Source organism: Dasypus novemcinctus, chromosome 7 (assembly GCF_030445035.2).
Source record: "Dasypus novemcinctus isolate mDasNov1 chromosome 7, mDasNov1.1.hap2, whole genome shotgun sequence".
Taxonomy (NCBI): domain Eukaryota; kingdom Metazoa; phylum Chordata; class Mammalia; order Cingulata; family Dasypodidae; genus Dasypus; species Dasypus novemcinctus.
Window position 1 is genome coordinate 67,994,264 of NC_080679.1, and position 17,824 is coordinate 68,012,087.

A 17,824-nucleotide genomic window follows, 5' to 3' on the forward strand; every position below is an offset into this window, starting at 1 on the left:
CTGTGGGGACCTGCGCCAGCCTCTCTGGGAAATTACTGGCCAAGCCATGGAGGTCAGTGATCATCCTACTCTGGTGGCACAAGCTGCCCCAGGAGCTGCTCTGTCATGGGAATTGGAAGCTCCATTTCCTAGAAACAGGGGAGGAGGAAATGGTTGGCTGCCAATTTCAGCTACTGGTTGGGATACCTGGCTGGCTAAGAGATAACCCTGGGAACAACTGGGGTGAGAACCAGCCAAGTCAGAAAGGGGCCAGTAGCCACCATTCTGAAATGTCCCCAGCCTGAGGGGAAGACAGGCTGACAGTTTCTTTCATGCAGAACAGCCTGCACCCCGCCTAGGCTTCAGCCCCGCCTCTGGGAGGGAGGAGGCTGAGGACCCCTGCACCAGCCTGGAAAGGTAACTGCAGGAAACTTTGGCCAGCATAGACTGAAAATCACAAGTCTACCAGGGCAACTGTGGTCATCTTGGATCTGCACTGCATAGATTGCTGCCCACACCTGCAGCTCCATCCCTGCCCCAGGAAGGGGAGAAAGGGATGTGAAACTTCATCAGTCTCTCTGGGCAACTACAGTCTAGGCCTGCATGTGGATTACTCCACATAGCTGTGACTCTGTCCCTAACCCTGGCAAAGGAGAAAGGTGGAAGAAGTTTCACTGGTCCCTGGTGCAATGAAGGCAGCTTGAGCCTCTACAGCTTACAGCACCAACTGCAAGCTTGGTTCCTACTACATAACCAGCAAGGGAGAAATGATAGGAAGCCCTAAACTAGAGAGAAAAACTGCACCAGAAAAAATGCTCTAGTAAGCCAGATACAAAGACACCAACCAAAAATTACAATCCACACCAAGAAACAGGAAGCTATGGGCCAGTTAAAGGAACAAGATAAACCTCCAGATGACATAAAGGAGTTGAGACAACTAATTATAGATGTTCAAACAAATCTCCTTAATAAATTCAATGAGATGGCTAAAGAGATTAAGAGTCTGAAAAGAAAAGACAGGAGAGAGGGGCCTGGAAGAGAGTCTAGAAATGAAGATTATATTAATAAAAGTAACTAAAAGTGTCAAAGAGTGGTGAAAATAAAATATGACAGATGAAACTCAAATAGTCAGGAATAAACTTAACCAATGATGTAAAGCACTTGTATTCAGAAAAGTGCAACTCAATATTAAGACAAATCAAAAAAGCCCTAAATAACTGGAAGAACATTCCATGCTCACGGATTGGGAGACTAAATATCATTAAGATGTCAGTCAATTCTACTCAAATTGATGTACAGATTTAATGCAATCCCGATAAAAATTCCACCAGCATTAAAGAAAAAAACTGAAAACACGATCATTTAATTTATTTAGAAGGGTGTGGAGTCCTGAATAGCCAGAAACATCATAAAAAGGAAAAGTGAACCCTCATCTCCAGACTTCAAATCATAATACCTACCGATAGTGGTAAAAACAGCATGGTACTAGCCTAAAGACAGTACCAATGAAACCAAATTTATGGTTCAGAAACAGACCCTCACAGGTACGGTCAAGTGAGTTTTGAGTAGCCTGTCAAACTCACACAGCTCAGGCAGAACAATCCATTCAACAAATGGTGCTGAAAGAATTGGACATCCATAGCTGAAAGAAGGAAAGAGGACCCCTATCTCACATCTTATCCAAAAATTAACTCAAAATGGATCAAAAAACTAAAAATAAAAGAAACATAAAACTTCTAGAAGAAATTACTGAAAAATATCTTCAAGACCTGGTGGTAGATGGTGGATTCTTAAAGGAGATAAGAGAAGGATTGAGTAGACTACTGATGTTTAGTATATAGAAGTTTTAAATAGCTTTACTGTAAAACTTTGGAAATGTATAGAGTGGATGGTAACACACAGTGAGTAACAGCTAGTTTATAAATGAGGGTGTGACTGAAAATGGTAGTCTAGTTATGTGAATGCCAATTGACAGAATGCTTGAGAATAATCTAGGAACTGGATAGCATGGCAAACCAAGAGGTGGGTGAGAATTGTGGTCGATAGGGCATAGGACTTGGCCCAGTGGTTAGGGTGTCCGCCTACCACATGGGAGGTCCACAGTTCAAACTCCGGGCCTCCTTGACCCATGTGCAGCTGGCCCATGCACAGTGCTGATGCGCGCAAGGAGTGCCGGGCCACACAGGGGTGCCCCTGCATAGGGGAGCCCCACACGCAAGGAGTGCACCCCATAAGGAGAGACGCCCAGCATGAAAGAAAGTGCAGCCTGCCCAGGAATGGTGCCGCACACACGGAGAGCTGACACAACAAGATGACGCAACAAAAAGAAACACAGATTCCTGTGCCGCTGACAACAACAGAAGTGGACAAAGAAGATGCAGCAAATGGACACAGAGAGCAGACAACCTGGGTGGGGGGAGGAAGGGGAAAGAAACAAACAAATAAATAAATTAAAAAAAAAAAAAAGGAATTGTGGTTGATGGTACAGATGCAAGAGTGTCATTTGTGAGCTAGAACAAATGTATATCACTACTGAAGTTTGTTGGGAATGTGGAGATGCATGGGAAAAATACAGCTGGAGTGACCTATGGACTGTGGTTAGTAATAAAAATATAATATCCTTGCATCTATGCAAAAGATGTACTGTGTTGATACGGAGGCAGTATAGAAAATGTGAGCCAAATGTACACTATGGACATGGTAATAATCAGATGATATTATTTTATCTGTAGCAAATGACATACCACATTGTGGTGTGTTGATGGAGGGGTGTTGTTTGGGAATTCTGCACACACACATGATTGTTTTATAAGTTTACAACTTCTGTCATAAAAAATATATTTAAAAAATAAGAATAGGGTGGGTTGGGGGGAAAACACACCAAATGTAAGATAAGAACTATGATTAGTAGTAAGATTTTGACAGTGTTCTTTCATAGTTTGTAACAAACATCTCATGACAATGCAAGGTGTTGGTGGAGGGTTGATGTATGGGGCCCCTGTATGATGTTATGCATGTTTACTTTGTAAGTTAACAACTTTTACTATACACTTAAATGTTTATGTATGTTCATATATAAATGATATAAAGATAATAAGATTATTACAGGGGATAAATACTTTGTTTATTAGTAATATTTTGACAATGCTCTTTAATCATTAGTTAAAAAGATTTAAAAACAATGCAAGTTATTGGCGCTAGGGTGAGATGTTATATATGTTTGTTTAATGTTATATATCGTTGCTTTGTAAGTTCACAACTATTTTGCACTTATGGTCTATGTATGTCTATGTATGAGTGATATAGTTCAAAAAATTAAAAATTTTTTTTAAAATTCCCACAGCCAACATAGTACTCAATAGGGAGAGGTTGAAAGCTTTTCCTTTAATATCAGGAACAAGACAAGGATGCCCACTGGTATTCAACATTGTGCTAGAAGTTCTAGCTAGAGAACTAGGCAAGAAAAGAAATAAAAGTCATCCAAATTGGAAAAGAGGAAATAAAACTCTCACTATTCACAGATGACATGATCCTATACTTAGAAAATCTGAAAATACCTACAACAAAGCTATTAGAGCTAAAACATGAGTTCAGCAAAGTGGCAGAATACAAGATCATATGCAAAAATCGGCTGCACGTCTATACACTAGTTATGAGCAAATTGAGGAGGAAATCAAGAAAAGAATTCTATTTACAATTGCAACAAAAAGACTCAAATATCTAGGAATTAATTTAACCAGGAACGTAAAGGGTCTGTGTTCAGAAAACAACAAAACACTGCCAAAAAATCAAAGACCTAAACAAATGGAAGGACATTCCATGTTCATGGACTGGAAAACTAAACATTGTGGAGATGTAAGTTCTACACAATTGGTTTACAGATTCAATGCAATACCAATCAAAATTCCAACAGCTTACTTCATAGAAAAAGAAAAGCCAATTATCAAATTTATTTGGAATGGAAAGGGGTCCCAAATAGCTTTAAAAAAAAATTAAAAAAGAAGAGTGAAATCAGAAGAGTCATGCTTCCTGACTTTGAGGTGTACTATAAAGTTACAGTGGTCAAAGCTGCATGGTATTGGCATAAAGATAGATACATTGATCAAATGATTCAAATTGAGAGTTCAGAAATAGACCCTCACTTCTATGGTCAACTGATTTTTGATAAGCCTACCAAGTCCACTTTTCTTGGACAGAACAGTGTCTTCAATAAATGGTGCTTGAAGAACTGGATATCTGTAACCAGAAGTATGAAAGAGGACCCCTACCTCACTCCCTATACAAGAATCAACTCAAAATGGATCAAAGACCTAAACATAAAAGCCAGGACCATAAAACTCCTAGAAGATAACATAGGGAAACATCTACAAGACCTTGCAGTAGGTGGATGTCTCTTTAATCTTACACCTAAAGCAAAAGCAACAGAAGGAAAAATAGATAAATGGGACCTCCTCAAAATTAAACACATTTGCATCTCAAAATACTTTGTGAAAGGGGTAAAAAGGCAACCTACTCAATGGGAAAAAATATTTGGAAATCACATATCCAACAATGGTCTAATATCTATGATATATAAAGAGATCCTACAACCCAACAATAAAAACACAAATGACCCCATTAAAAAATGGGCAAAAGACCTGAACAGACATTTTTCTAAAAACGAAACAGAAATGGTGGGGGAAAAAAAAACATTAAAAATGCTCAGCATCACTGGCTATTAGGGAAATGCAAATCAAAGTTACAATAAGATATCATTTCGGGGAAACGGACTTTGGCCCAGTGGTTAGGGCGTCCGTCTACCATATGGGAGGTCCGCGGTTCAAACCCCGGGCCTCCTTGACCCGTGTGGAGCTGGCCATGCGCAGCGCTGATGCGCGCAAGGAGTGCTGTGCCACGCAAGGGTGTCCCCCGTGTGGCGGAGCCCCACGCGCAAGGAGTGCGCCCGTGAGCAGAGCCGCCCAGCGTGAAAAGAAAGAGCAGCCTGCCCAGGAATGGCACCGCCCACACTTTCCGTGCCGCTGACGACAACAGAAGCGGACAAAGAAACAAGATGCAGCAAATAGACACCAAGAACAGACAATCAGGGGAGGGGAGGGGGGGAATTAAATAAATAAATAAATCTTTAAAAAAAAAAAAGATATCATTTCACACCTACTAGAATGGTCACTATTAATAAAACAGAAAACTGCAAGTGTTAGAGAGAATGTGGAGAGTTAGGAACGCTTATTCACTGCTGGTGGGAATGTAGAATGATACAGCCACTGTAGAAGTCTGTGTGGTGGTTCTTAAGGAAGAAAAGAATGTGATGAACATAAAACTAATTATAGCAAATGCCACTGATAGTATACTTTAGATAAACTGTATGGTTTATAAACAAAAATAATAAACAGGTAGGTTTGGGGGAAAATATACCAAATGTAAGATATGGACTATAGTTTGTAGTAATACTTTGATGATGCTCTTTCATAATTTGTCACAAATGTTTCACAACAATGCAAGGTATTTGTGGCAGGGTGATGTATGGGAGCCCTGTATAATGTTATGTATGTCTGTTTTGTACATTCACAAATTTTACTATATACTTATTGTTTATGTATGTTCATGTAACTGATGTACTTTAATACATTATTTTTAAAATGAAAATATATATATAGTACTATGAAAAGAAGACCCAGTAAAAGAATTTGTTTCTTATTTCTTAAGTGTCAGTGAGAATCAGATCCTCAAAGCACAATCTGCTAAGTTGAAGATCTGTAGTATATTCAGAAGAAAAGGAAATGGTTATTTCACATATCTACAAAAATAGATCATTAATGCACTATGAAAAAATATCTAAATAAGTAGCCACAGTAAAATTTCTCTCAGTTTATTTAGTTCACTGCAATTAATTCTTATTCTATTGGATTTTGTATTGAGAAGACTGCTTTGATGAAGCACAACTGCTTCCTACTGAAAAGAATCCTTGAAATCCTGACTCAGTTCACTGGTTCAGCCAGAAGTTTTTTAAAGAGATTTTAGATTGGAAGACTATACCTAAGAGTCTATTTTTGTAATACTAAAAGTTCAGAGTACTTGTCCATAGAACTATGAGACATTGCCTAAAGTCATCTTCAGGCAAGTATCAGAGGAAAGTAATGGTCAGCAATATCAGAGCAGCACCAAGAAGGAGTTGTGGAGATTATTAGTAGAACATGGTGTCACTAAGGTCAAATATATATAGACAGCTAATTAGGGTGTTGATAAATATCCATGATTAAGAGAAAGTAAGAATGGAAAAGCAGGATGTTGGAGGTGGTTACCCCCAATAAAAAGTCACAATCTTTTGTCCAGTTCCTGGACCTGGGCAGTTTTCAAACCACTGACTGAAGATTTGGCTGAGTCTCAGAAAGAAAAATCCTGCAGCACCAGGACAAGTATATTCTGTAAGATTCCCTTGGTATTTCCCTAAAGGGACCCACTTCCACTTACTTGAATGACTGTAAGTGACACTCAGGAATGATACTCAGAAAAGGGCATATCCACACATTTCAAGGACTCTTAGATACTGGACCAGAGCTGCCATTGATACCTGGAGATATGAAGAATCATATCACTCCTGTTGGAATAGGTAATAGGTATTAAATGAAATCATGGCTAGAGTCTGACTCACAATGAAATCGATCCACTGGATTCACAGACCAACCCAGTAATCATTTACCAGGTCCCTGAATTTATTACTGGGACTCATATATTTTGCACCTAGAGTAATGACTATAATGGGGAAGGTCAGTTAAAGGCCTTTGAAATGCCTCTTTTAGCCAAGAGAGTACCTCTAAAACAATATAACACTACAAGGGGATTGGTTGATATTAATGATACCCTTAAGGAAGCAAAGGATGCAGGAGTGATAGACCCCATCATACTGGAGGGTATATTAGTCTGCCAAAGGGGTGCTGACTAAAGTACTAGAAATCTGTTGGCTTTTATAAAGGGTATTTATTCAGGGTAAAAGCTTACAGTTACAAGACCCTAAAGTGTTCAACTCAAGGTTGCTTTCTTATCAAAGTAATTGCCATATGCTGAAGCAAGATGGTCGCTGATCTCTGTGAGGGTCCTCCAGGCTTCCTCTCTTTCAGCTGCAGACTGGCAGAGGGATTGCCTCTCAGGGCTTCCTTTCTTTCCTGGCATAGGGCTCATTTCTTTCTGGGACTTCTCAGCTTTCTATTCTCTTCCCAAAGTTAGCAGCAAACTACCAGGCTTATCTCTCACCTGGGCCCCAACATAAAAAATAACAGAGTTCTCTCTCTTCCCATATGTCTTTCTCAAATGAGTTTCATTTTATATCAGACCCATCAAGCGGTGGGCACTCAACGTGGGTGGTCAAATCAAAGAAAGGCCTCAAAGCAATTATAACAAGTAATCTAATCATGAGGCCCTTAATTAAATCCAATAAAATCAAAGAGTATCACACCCAGAAGAATAGATTAGTTTCAAAACATAATCTTTCTCTTTTTGGGATTCACAAAAATAATTTCAAACTGTTCAAGAACTATAAGCACTTACCCTAATACATTCCCATTATAAAAGACAACTCATTTCTTGTATATTGCATTGGCAGCCTTCAGCAAACTAAGACAACCCATTTTTAAAAAACTTCAGATTACATAAATGTTACATAAAAATATAGGGGATTCTCATATAGGCACTCTTTCCCCCTTCCACAGTTTCCCACGTCAACAACATCCTTCATTAGTGTGGTACATTTGTTACAATTGATGAACACATTGAAGCACTGCTATTAACCATGGATTATAGTTTACATTATAGTTTATACATTGTCCCACACAATTCTGTAAATTATGACAAAATATATAATGACCTGCTTCTGTCATGGCAACGTCATGCTGAGCAATTCCAATGTCCAAAAATGCCCCCATATCACACCTTTTTTCACTCTTCCCCTCAAAGCCTCTGGTGGCCACTGCCTTTATATCCATGATAAGAGTTCTTCAATTGCTAGAATAACAATAAGCGTATAGTAGAATAATAGTAATAATAGTAAGTCTACTTTAGTCTATTGTTCATTCCCCAATTCTGAGGATTTGGGGATCATGATGCCCACTCTGCATCATCAGAGGGGCCTTAGATCCTATGGGGCAGATGGGTGGGACTATCTTGCTTGCACTTGCAGACTCACTCAGTTCCTTGGGATGGCTATTGTCCATTATTACCACCTTGTTAGTTGTCCTGAGTGAGTCCAATGAACTGAAGAGTAAGTGTTGCAAATCTACTGAGATTCAGGCCCAACTGGCACATGGATGGACAAAAGATTTAAGTCTCTTGGACATATATCTATCAAGTATAGTACTAACTATAGGTTCAAATAGGTCCACAAATGGGTCCAGCTCTGTCACAATGGGAAGCATAAATTCTAAGGCAAGGCCCACTGGCAGGTGCCAAACTCCTGAGCTGTCTGCCCTGCGTATAGTGTCTGGATGTCTCTAGAGCCCTCAGGAGCCCCACTATTTGAGGCACTATTTACTGTGGGAGTCAATGAGACCGTGCTGAGACATGCATAAGCATAACCTCTAGAATGACCTCCCAACTCACTTTGAAATCTCTTAGCTATATAAACCCATTTGTATTTACCATTTCCCCCTTATGGTCAAGGTCTTTTTCCAAGTACATTGCTAGTTAATGCTTGGTAATAATCCCTTGGTGCCAGGGAGGCTTACCACTGGGACTCATGTCCCAGCTGCGGGGGAAGGTAGTATGTATATATGCTAAGTTTGACTTAGAGAGAGGCCACATTTGAGCAACATGGAGGCCCTGAGGAGGTTACTCTTAGACAACATATAATACTAGGCTAAATTTCAATTTCAAAAGAAAATGTTTATAAGTACAATCATCAATATCAAAGGTCTGACACAATAGTCCAGCCTCCTTCACTAGGCACCACCCCTATTCTTGGTGGATTCTTGCTGTCACATTAGAAAATGTAGCAGAACTTTCCAAGATGGAAATTCGCTATTCTTTCAGTTATTGTGTGTATCTCCACCCACCATAACAATGAGCACATTCATATGCTTTAGAAGCATACCCCAGGTGAACCCCCTCCCACACATCCCATCACCAACACCCCACATCAATCATCCTACTCTGTCACAATTATGACCCTTTTGTGATCCAAAACCTCTCCAAAGATGAAGCAAAAAAATAACCAAATAAAAATAAGAAAATGAAATAATATTAGTTTTTAAAATACCACATAAAATATGAAAAAAATTTTTAAATTTTTAAGTAAAAAAAATTTTTAAACATTATGTCTTTTATCACTGTAAGAACTGTTGTCTTGTATGTATACACTGACATTTTCTTCCATATATTTCCCAGTGTTGTCTTATTTTTTTTTTCAATTTATTTTCAAAGAAGCTTTAGGTTACAGAAAAGTCATGTACAGAATATAGGGGATTCCCATATATCCAATGCCCTTCCCCCTTTCCCCTCTCCCCTATTAATAACATTTTACATGGGGATGCTACAATTGTTATATCAAGGGACTTTTGAGCAACCCAATTACATCAATTCACTCTGTCCTTTGTATTAACCCATGCAAAAGCCTGCAAGTAAACATTAAACACACACACACTGACACACACACACCTCTGCTTATAACTAGCTTTTCAAATGAGTACCAAAAAATTGATCAGAACCCTTGAAATATTTTTCAACACAGAATGGTACATGTGAAATAGTAAAGAACACGACTCCTCAGCTACTGCATTTACACGGTTTAAATTGTGGCTGAATGGAGAGAAGACCACTTGTAATACTTTAAACAATTCTGGAAAGACTACATTTTTATTACTATCACTATTGCTGTTATTATTGTTCTTTTTTTTAAAAGATTTTTTAAAAAATTTATTTCTCTCCCCTTCCCCGCCCCCCACCCCCACCCCGTTGTCTGCTCTCTGTATCCATTCGCTGTGTGTTCTTCTGTGTCTGCTTGTATTCTTGTCAGCAGTACCCGGAATCTGTGCCTCTTTTTGTTGCATCATCTCGCTGCATCAGCTCTCCATGTGTGCAGAGCCATTCCTGGGCAGGCTGCACTTTTTTTCGCACTGGGTGGCTCTCCTTATGGGGTGCACTCCTTGAGCTTGGGGCTCCCATATGCAGGAGACAACTCTGCACGGCATGGCACTCCTAGCGCACATCAACACTGTGCGTGGGCCAGCTCATCACACGGGTCAGGAGGCCCTGGGTTTGAACCTTGAACCTCCTATGTGGCAGGCGGATGCCTGCTGGACCAAATCCATTTCCCATGTTATTATTGTTCTTATCATCAATATTATTGTTGATACAGTTGAGAGAGAATGGAAAAATGACAAGTGCCATCTGAACAAAGTTCAGATTGCTGGGGGAAGGGAATAAGAAAAACAAGCGAACAGTATGAATAGCTCCTTTACTGTCATTCCTAGTGACCCAGTGGGGGACTTTGTGTTTCCCATCCCTGCAACTCTAAGCTCTATGGAACTGGAGGTCCTGGTCCCCAAAGGAAGTACATTCTTGCTAGGGGACATAGCATAGGTCACTCTGAACTATGGGTTTTAGTTGTTGCCTGGGCACTTTGGACTTCTTAAGTTCAGGGACCAGTCGGCAAGACAAGGAATCAACATCTTGGCAGGGGTAGTTAACTGTGATCAGCGGATGTATGTAGGTTTGATGTTACACAATGGGGGCAGGCAAAAATATGTGTGGAACTCAGGCAGTCACCTCTATGTACTCCTTTATCCAATAGTAACTGTGAAGGACCAGGGAAGTAAGCCCTGCCATGAGAAGATTATTACCATACTTCTCAGGAATTAGGATTTTTTACACCAAGTTTAATCACGTAGACTATCAGAGATGGTTGATGAGCATGAGTGTAATTTAGAATAAATGGTGGAGGAGAGAGACAATGAATCCAGTGGTGGCACCAAAACCAACAAAAAATGAAGGCTGTAGTTTGTCCTACTAACTTCCCTCTTCTAAGTTTCTTCTCAGGAAAAAAGGATCACTGGAACTATGGGAGAACTATACCTGAATGTGTATGGAAAAAATGGATCTGCATGGTGCAAGGAGTGGACTGTGACAAAGAGACGTGCTGCTCAGACACTTCTTCAAAAAAGGACTTGTGGCCCAGCTGTGAGGAATGTGTTTAGGTGACAGCCTTCAACTCTTAACACCTTCAAGTGTGCTTCAGGTTTTAAGTCAAGGTCACGCTTTTCTCCGTGTTGCTCTCTGAGAAGGGTCTAGGTATTTCATCGCAATTTGGGGATCCTCATCTTTGCTCTGGAGCTCCCCTTTCAAGCTACACCTGCCCAATTCTGCTTCTTCCCTTTTCTTTTCACCTTTTACACTCTTAACACTAACTTGGCGTCTGCTTTTTGGACAACCCAACTGACAACCTAGTCTTTTCTGGCTCCATCCAACTCTCCTAGGCTCAACCTTACTTTCTTATTTCCATCAATAATTGTAGAGGTGTTATTGTGCCTCTTTCAGATAGGGATATAAATGTTTACCAGAATCATCTCCTGCACCCTCTATTGGTATAAATGAAATCTAGTCACGTAAATATTTTAAGACACCAAAATGCACTTTTAACTATGTCTATGTACCTTGAATAAGAATAATAATAGATAACATTACTATATAGTAGGTATTATTTTAAATGCATCATGTGTATTACTAATTCAATTCTTAAAACTACTCTGGGATAGGTACCATTATTATTCCTGTATGTGTCAACATTAAGAAACTGTGGCACAGGGTATAAAGTAACTCCCCAAAGTCACGCAGCCAGGAAGCAATGAACCCATGATTGAAACATAAAGTCAGGATCTAGTGTCTTCATTCTTAATCACTATACTCTTGCTGACTCTTGGAAGGACTGGTAACACATGCACTTTAAAGATGTAACGAGTAATATTCAGAGAAACTAAAGCTGTGTTATACAAAGTTAGGGAGTATATAAATAGTTGTTTACGAAAGGATAGTTCCCCAACAGTAATTAGCAGTTAAACTTGTATGCTTTGTTACTACTGATAGTAAAGTGTAAGGAAGCAGTCTGATGTTACCTCTAAACTATTTCCAAGTCTGCCGGGCAATCTCCTCATCCTCACTATGTCTTGCCAACTGGTACCTTACCTAAGAAGCATCATCATCTCTCCAGAAGTAGCTTACCCGCATTACTTTACTCTATTTATGGTCCTATATTTTCCCATTCACTTGGGCTTGAAACTTTGGCACTTGGTAGGCACTTAATATTTGGGAATTTTAGTGAAAAACATTTGGTCAAACTACTGTATGAAGTTTTGAAAAAGATGTCTACTCTTCTTAAGATTTTCACAGAAAAGTGACGGTTAAGGAATACTTTTTGCCAATTGCAGACAAATACTTTTAAACTAAATTTGCTAAACATTAATCGCTACTAAGTTTCCAGTCTGCTGCCTGGACACACTCTCCGAGGTATTAGGACTCAATTCCCATCGTACAGTTCGGCCTTCTCAGCTTAAAACGCACAACTACGCCTTACGTCATTTCCGCCCTCACAGGCGAGGGACGCCGGACTATGTAGTTTGTATCATTTTTCTCTTTTGTCGCCGCCTTGGTAAGGCGAAAGTGTAGCCTAATCGACTGTTCTGAATCCGTTATTACGAGATAGTATTTAGAACAAGCTGGTAGTAGAACATACCAAAGCTAACAACGTTACAATTTTATATATTTCATGTTCCGCTTTACTTTTACTGCCGGCAGCCAGGAAAAGGAAGTGACGTAATCGGGTGTAATGGCGGCGCGGTGGGGCTCCTGATACTATTAAATTCCGTAGATGGGCTGCAGCGAACTGGAGTCGGGATGTCTCATTGGGTTAGGTGGTAAGGTAAATGACTCACGAGTGGATGCAGGTCTGCTAATTCTGTCGTGGGGGGTAAACTAGTGTGCGTGGCCTCCCGCCGCGCGCTAGCCTGCGAAGTTGGAGTGTGAGCGCGTATCGCGCGGAGGAGTCAGAGCGAGTGGGGAGAGGGTGGGGGAGGTGGCAGCAGCTTGCTCCTCGCTGGTGCGGAAGAACCTAGCTTCTTACTGAAACTCTAGGGCTGTCTCTTTGCCCTGTTTTTGTTGCTGAAATCCAGAGCCATCGATGGTTCTCTCTCGTGGTGCAGTGTGGTTTGAACGCAGTTCACGTACAAACTCACTAATTGACTGGGCATCCCAAGGCACCTTTCCTAGAGTCCGGATCCGAGAGCCATGGGGTGGATTAGTGAAATATGGTTGATTGAAGTTCCACACTTCTGCCCCATTCCGGCTTAATATCACTATGACTGCTTTTGGAAGTTTTACTAGTAGTTTCATTTTGCTTTACTTGCCCCGCAAATGCTGATGCTTCTCAGTGTTTAGGCCTAGGAACTTTATTTCCTCATTCTATCATCCTTTATTCTTCCATAACTTGAACTACCTTCAATAAGGCAGTAACTCCCAAACTTGGATCTTAAAGTCTCCACCTCTCTTCTGAGCTAGTAATACTCAAAGACACTTGCTTGGAATGGTAATGTATTCGTTAATTTTACTGAATCTAACTGCAGTAACAGCTTTACCTAATTTTATTTCACTTACTTACTCCTCACAGCAATTCTTTGAGGTAAGTGGAGAAGGATGCTGGGAAAGGCTACTCTTCCTGTAAACATTGTGGTGATTGAAAGTGCATTAACAATACCATTTGCATATTTAGTTGTCCATAGAAAATAGAAGATAGATAAGCAAGCAGACTTGATTTTCAGAAGACCAGTTAGCCTTCTCCCTCCCGATCTGTGTTTACTCTTCTCTTGTTTTGGGTTAATTTGTGAGCTCTGGAGTTAACCTCAGTTATCATCCTACTACAGAAAAGCAGCTTTAGAATTGGCATTAAAGGTGTGGTGTTGGAGCCTACAAGTGCAAGCAGGAGAGTCCCATCCATCATGTGGGATCGCAACCCCCTCAATTAAGAGGTGGGGTGGGCATCACCATCCCAGAATCCTCAGGATTGGAGAATAAAATATAGACTGGAGTGGACTTACTGGTATTATACTGTAGAATTATTGTGACCCTAGCAATGGAAGAAATTATATCATTGATGTGGAGATAGTGGCCACTGGAGTTGCTCAAGGCAGGGAGAGGGAAAAAGAGGTGTAATGTGGGGGCATTTTTGGGACTTGAGTTGTCCTGAATGCTATTGCAGGGACAGATGCAGGACATTATATATCCTGCCATAACCCACTGAGTGGACTGGGAGAGAGTATAAACTACAATGTAAAACTATAGTCCATTCTGTGTAGCAGTGCTCCAAAATGTAGTCATCAAATGCAATGAATGTACCACATTTATGAAAGAAGTTAATGTGGGAACAGTGAGGGGTGTCGGGAGTGAGGCATATAGGAATCTCCTATATTTTCTTAACGTAACATTTTGTGTCATCTATGTATCTTTTAAAAATAAATAAAAAATATATTTTTTTAAAAGTGTGATTTTGACCACAAGAAGTGTATAGCCTTGTCATAGGGTGTATCTGTAGGAGGAGATACTAACTTGTGTTGATGCTGAGTGATAGACCAGTAAGCCAAAGATTCCAGTCTTGGCTAGGCACTTAGTAGGTCTGTCACATGGAGCAAGTTATAGAACATCTCTAATATCAACTTTCTCATTTAAAAAAATGTTGATTATAGTAATATCTACCTTATTGAATTGTTTTAAGGATGAAGGAAAATATAATACATATAAGGCACTAAGTAGAGCGCCTGTTATATAGTGTTGTTATATTGTTATTGCTACTGCTCCAGTTTTTTTTTAAATAAAATCACATACTGTTTTTTTTTTTTAAGATTTATTTATTTCTCTCCCCTTCCTCCCCACCCCAGTTGTCTGTTCTCTGTGTCTATTTGCTGCGTATTCTTCTTTGTCTGCATGTGTTGTTGTCATCGGCACAGGAATCTGTGTTTCTTTTTGTTGTGTCATCTTGTGTCAGCTCTCCATGTGTGCGGCGCCATTCCTGGGCAGGCTGAACTTTCTTTTGTGCTGGGCGGCTGTCCTTACGGGGTCCACTCCTTGCACATGGGGCTCTCCTACGTGGGAACACCCCTGCAAGGCAGGGCACTCCTTGCGCGCATCAGCACTGCACGTGGGCCAGCTCCACACGTGTCAAGGAGGCCCAGGGTTTGAACTGTGGACCTCCTGTGTGGTAGACAGACGCCCTAACTTCTGGGCCAAGTCCGCTTCCCACTACTGCTCCCGTTGATGAGTTCTCTCTATGCCTCAGTTCTTGTTCCTAGGTCTTATATGTTACCCTTCCCCTTTTAAATGTGTATGCCACTTTTTAAGGAGCCTTTCCCAATTCATTTGGCTGGAGCTCTCAGACTTTGCCTTGCTGATACTTCCTTTCTTATTAAAAGTCAAGAACTTTGATCTAAAAATATCCTTTCCCAGTAGTTCTGCAATTGTGGAGCTTGTTAGCAGTATAGATTATCAAGCCTCATCCCACTCCTATTGAATCTGGAACTTCAGGAAGTGAAGACTTATCAGTCTGTTTTTAAACACCATCCAGGTAGTTCTCATGCCAGTTATTTTTGAGAACCACATCCCCTGGATATCTGTTATGTATTTTGCCTTTTTTGTTTTTATTATTTTGTCACACCCCTTTACCAACCACATTTGCTGTTTTTGACAAAAATATTTGGTCTTTGAGCAGCCAGTATTTGGTTCTTATTATGGTCCTGCTCACCAACTGCCTTAGGATAGTTCAGCTCCAACCTCTTCTGGAGTGCAGGCACTTCCTAGGCTACTAAACTATCTTTCCTAACAGCTTTACTATCTCTACCAGTTGTTTCAACTGCTGAATTGTTAGCAATTAATTCTCTACCCTGATTATACATTGTTAAATGACCTATACTGAGGAGGTAGCGTCCACAGAGTTTGGTGACTGACTGGAAGTGAGGACGAAAATCCAGAGTTGCCACTTGGAGAAATTTATTGGTAATATCTTAGAGAAAGAACTGTTTTGAAGTGAAAAGGAAGATGAGTTCCAATTTGCACTTAGTTTGAAGGGGCTTTGGGACATCCATAAGGAGATTTCCAGTAGGCAGTTGGACATAAGGATTTGGACTCTGTAGAGAAGATTGAGCTAGAGGTCAAGTCATTTTCTATTTGTTAGTTGAAGATTTGGCATTAGAGATGATCTTCTAGGAGAATATAGAGAAAGAAAGGATTATTCATGCATTTGTTTAACAAATATGCTTTGAGAACTTTTGTGTTTTGATAATAGCAATGAATAAAACAAGAATTGCTGACCCAAGATTGAACTATTAGGGACAGTAAATATTAAAGGGGGTGACAGGAAGAGACATGAGAGGAAAACCAGGTGAATATGGTATCTCTGTTAGTCAAGGGAAGTGAGAACTTCGAAAGGGAAGAGGTTAGCAAGTACTGAGTGCTAGAGCAATGTAAATACTTGTTGAATTTAGCAACAAGGATGTCATTGTGTAACCTTGATAAATATTGTGGAGTAGTGGGAGTAGAAAATCAAATTCTGGTGGATAAGAGGGATTAAGGGGTTAAGAATTGGATATATCAATCGGATACTCGTCTATGGGAAATAAGACAAACAGTTGTGTAAGGATAAAGAAAATAGAACTGGAGGGGGCGGGGGAGGGCAGGATAAAGGGAATTTGTCCCATAAATGTCATAATTTATTTTTAAATAAATCAGTGAAGGAGTTAAAGACATTTAGTTTTTTTTTAAATCCTACGTGAGTAGAAATTAATACTGTAAATCAAGAAATAGCTGAAAAGAATTTTGAAACAAATACACAAATTCCTGGTCTCATAGAGCCTACATTATCGTGAAAAGTAGCATATTAGGTGATCTTACTACGCATTAACAAAATAATTTTTAAAAATTTAAATAGCATATCAGTCTTTGATGTCTGTGGTACCTAAATACATACTGATGTGGACTGTCTTTATGATGTAAGAAGTGAAGAGGCAATATTACCTGCTTCCAATTTATAATGGGTAGTCTTTAATATGGTTATTAGTATTACTGGATTCATTAAATGAAAAGACCTTTTTGGTATTGCCTTTCTTTTTTTTTTTAATCATATGAGTCTTACTGTCTTGAGATCTTCTGAAATTGGGACTGTCTTCCTTATTACTCAGAGTCAGAGACCCATCAAAGGGTTTTATACTATGTTTATTCCTTCTCACTTACAAAGTCCAAACAGTATCCAGATACTGTCTGCACAGCTGCCAGCTTTTTTACTTGATCATGAAAATCTTCAAATTGTTCTTAATCAAAGAACATATCTGCTATAGGCAATGACTAGGAAACAAACAACAGGGAATATACTGTTCGGATTGCAATTCTTTATTTTCAATCCAAATAGTTTGGAGCTATGTACCCCCAGAAAAACATTTCTTAAACTTAGTCCATTCCTGTGGTTGTGAACCCATTCTAAGTAAGACCTTTTGAAGAGCTGTGACCCAACTCAATCAGAATGAGTCTTAATCCTGTCACTGGAGTTCTTTCTAAGCAGAATGAAATTCAGGCAGAGAGAAAGCCACAAGGAATAAGAAATTGGAAATCAATGGCAGAGAGAAAGCCACGAGGAATAAGAAATTGGAACTCAATGGGACTTTGTCTTCTGGCCTCTTTAGTTTCTGATGAAAAGGCAGCAGTAACTTGAATCATTATTTCCCTGTGTGTAATGTTTTGTTTTTTCCTCAATTGCTATCAGGATTTTCTGGGGTTTTTTTCTCATTATCTCTTTTCAGTAGTTTGTTGACTATGTCTGACTTACATGCAG

General features: G+C 39.8%; 1 protein-coding gene and 1 pseudogene across 4 annotated transcripts in view; one reads left to right on the forward strand and one right to left on the reverse strand.

Annotated features, from left to right (window-relative positions):
• Window positions 1–13,347, reverse strand: part of LOC101423598 (ATP-dependent RNA helicase DDX18 pseudogene) — a 108,824-nt pseudogene extending 95,477 nt beyond the window's left edge.
• Window positions 12,550–17,824, forward strand: part of CWC22 (CWC22 spliceosome associated protein homolog) — a 63,399-nt gene continuing 58,124 nt past the window's right edge. The window contains exon 1 of one of the 4 annotated variants that reach the window (XM_058300554.2): window positions 12,550–12,877. The gene's annotated coding sequence lies outside the window, so the exon portion shown is untranslated. The remainder of the gene's footprint in view (window positions 12,878–17,824) is intronic. The other 3 variants (XM_071216242.1, XM_058300555.2, XM_071216240.1) reach the window with 3 other exon arrangements.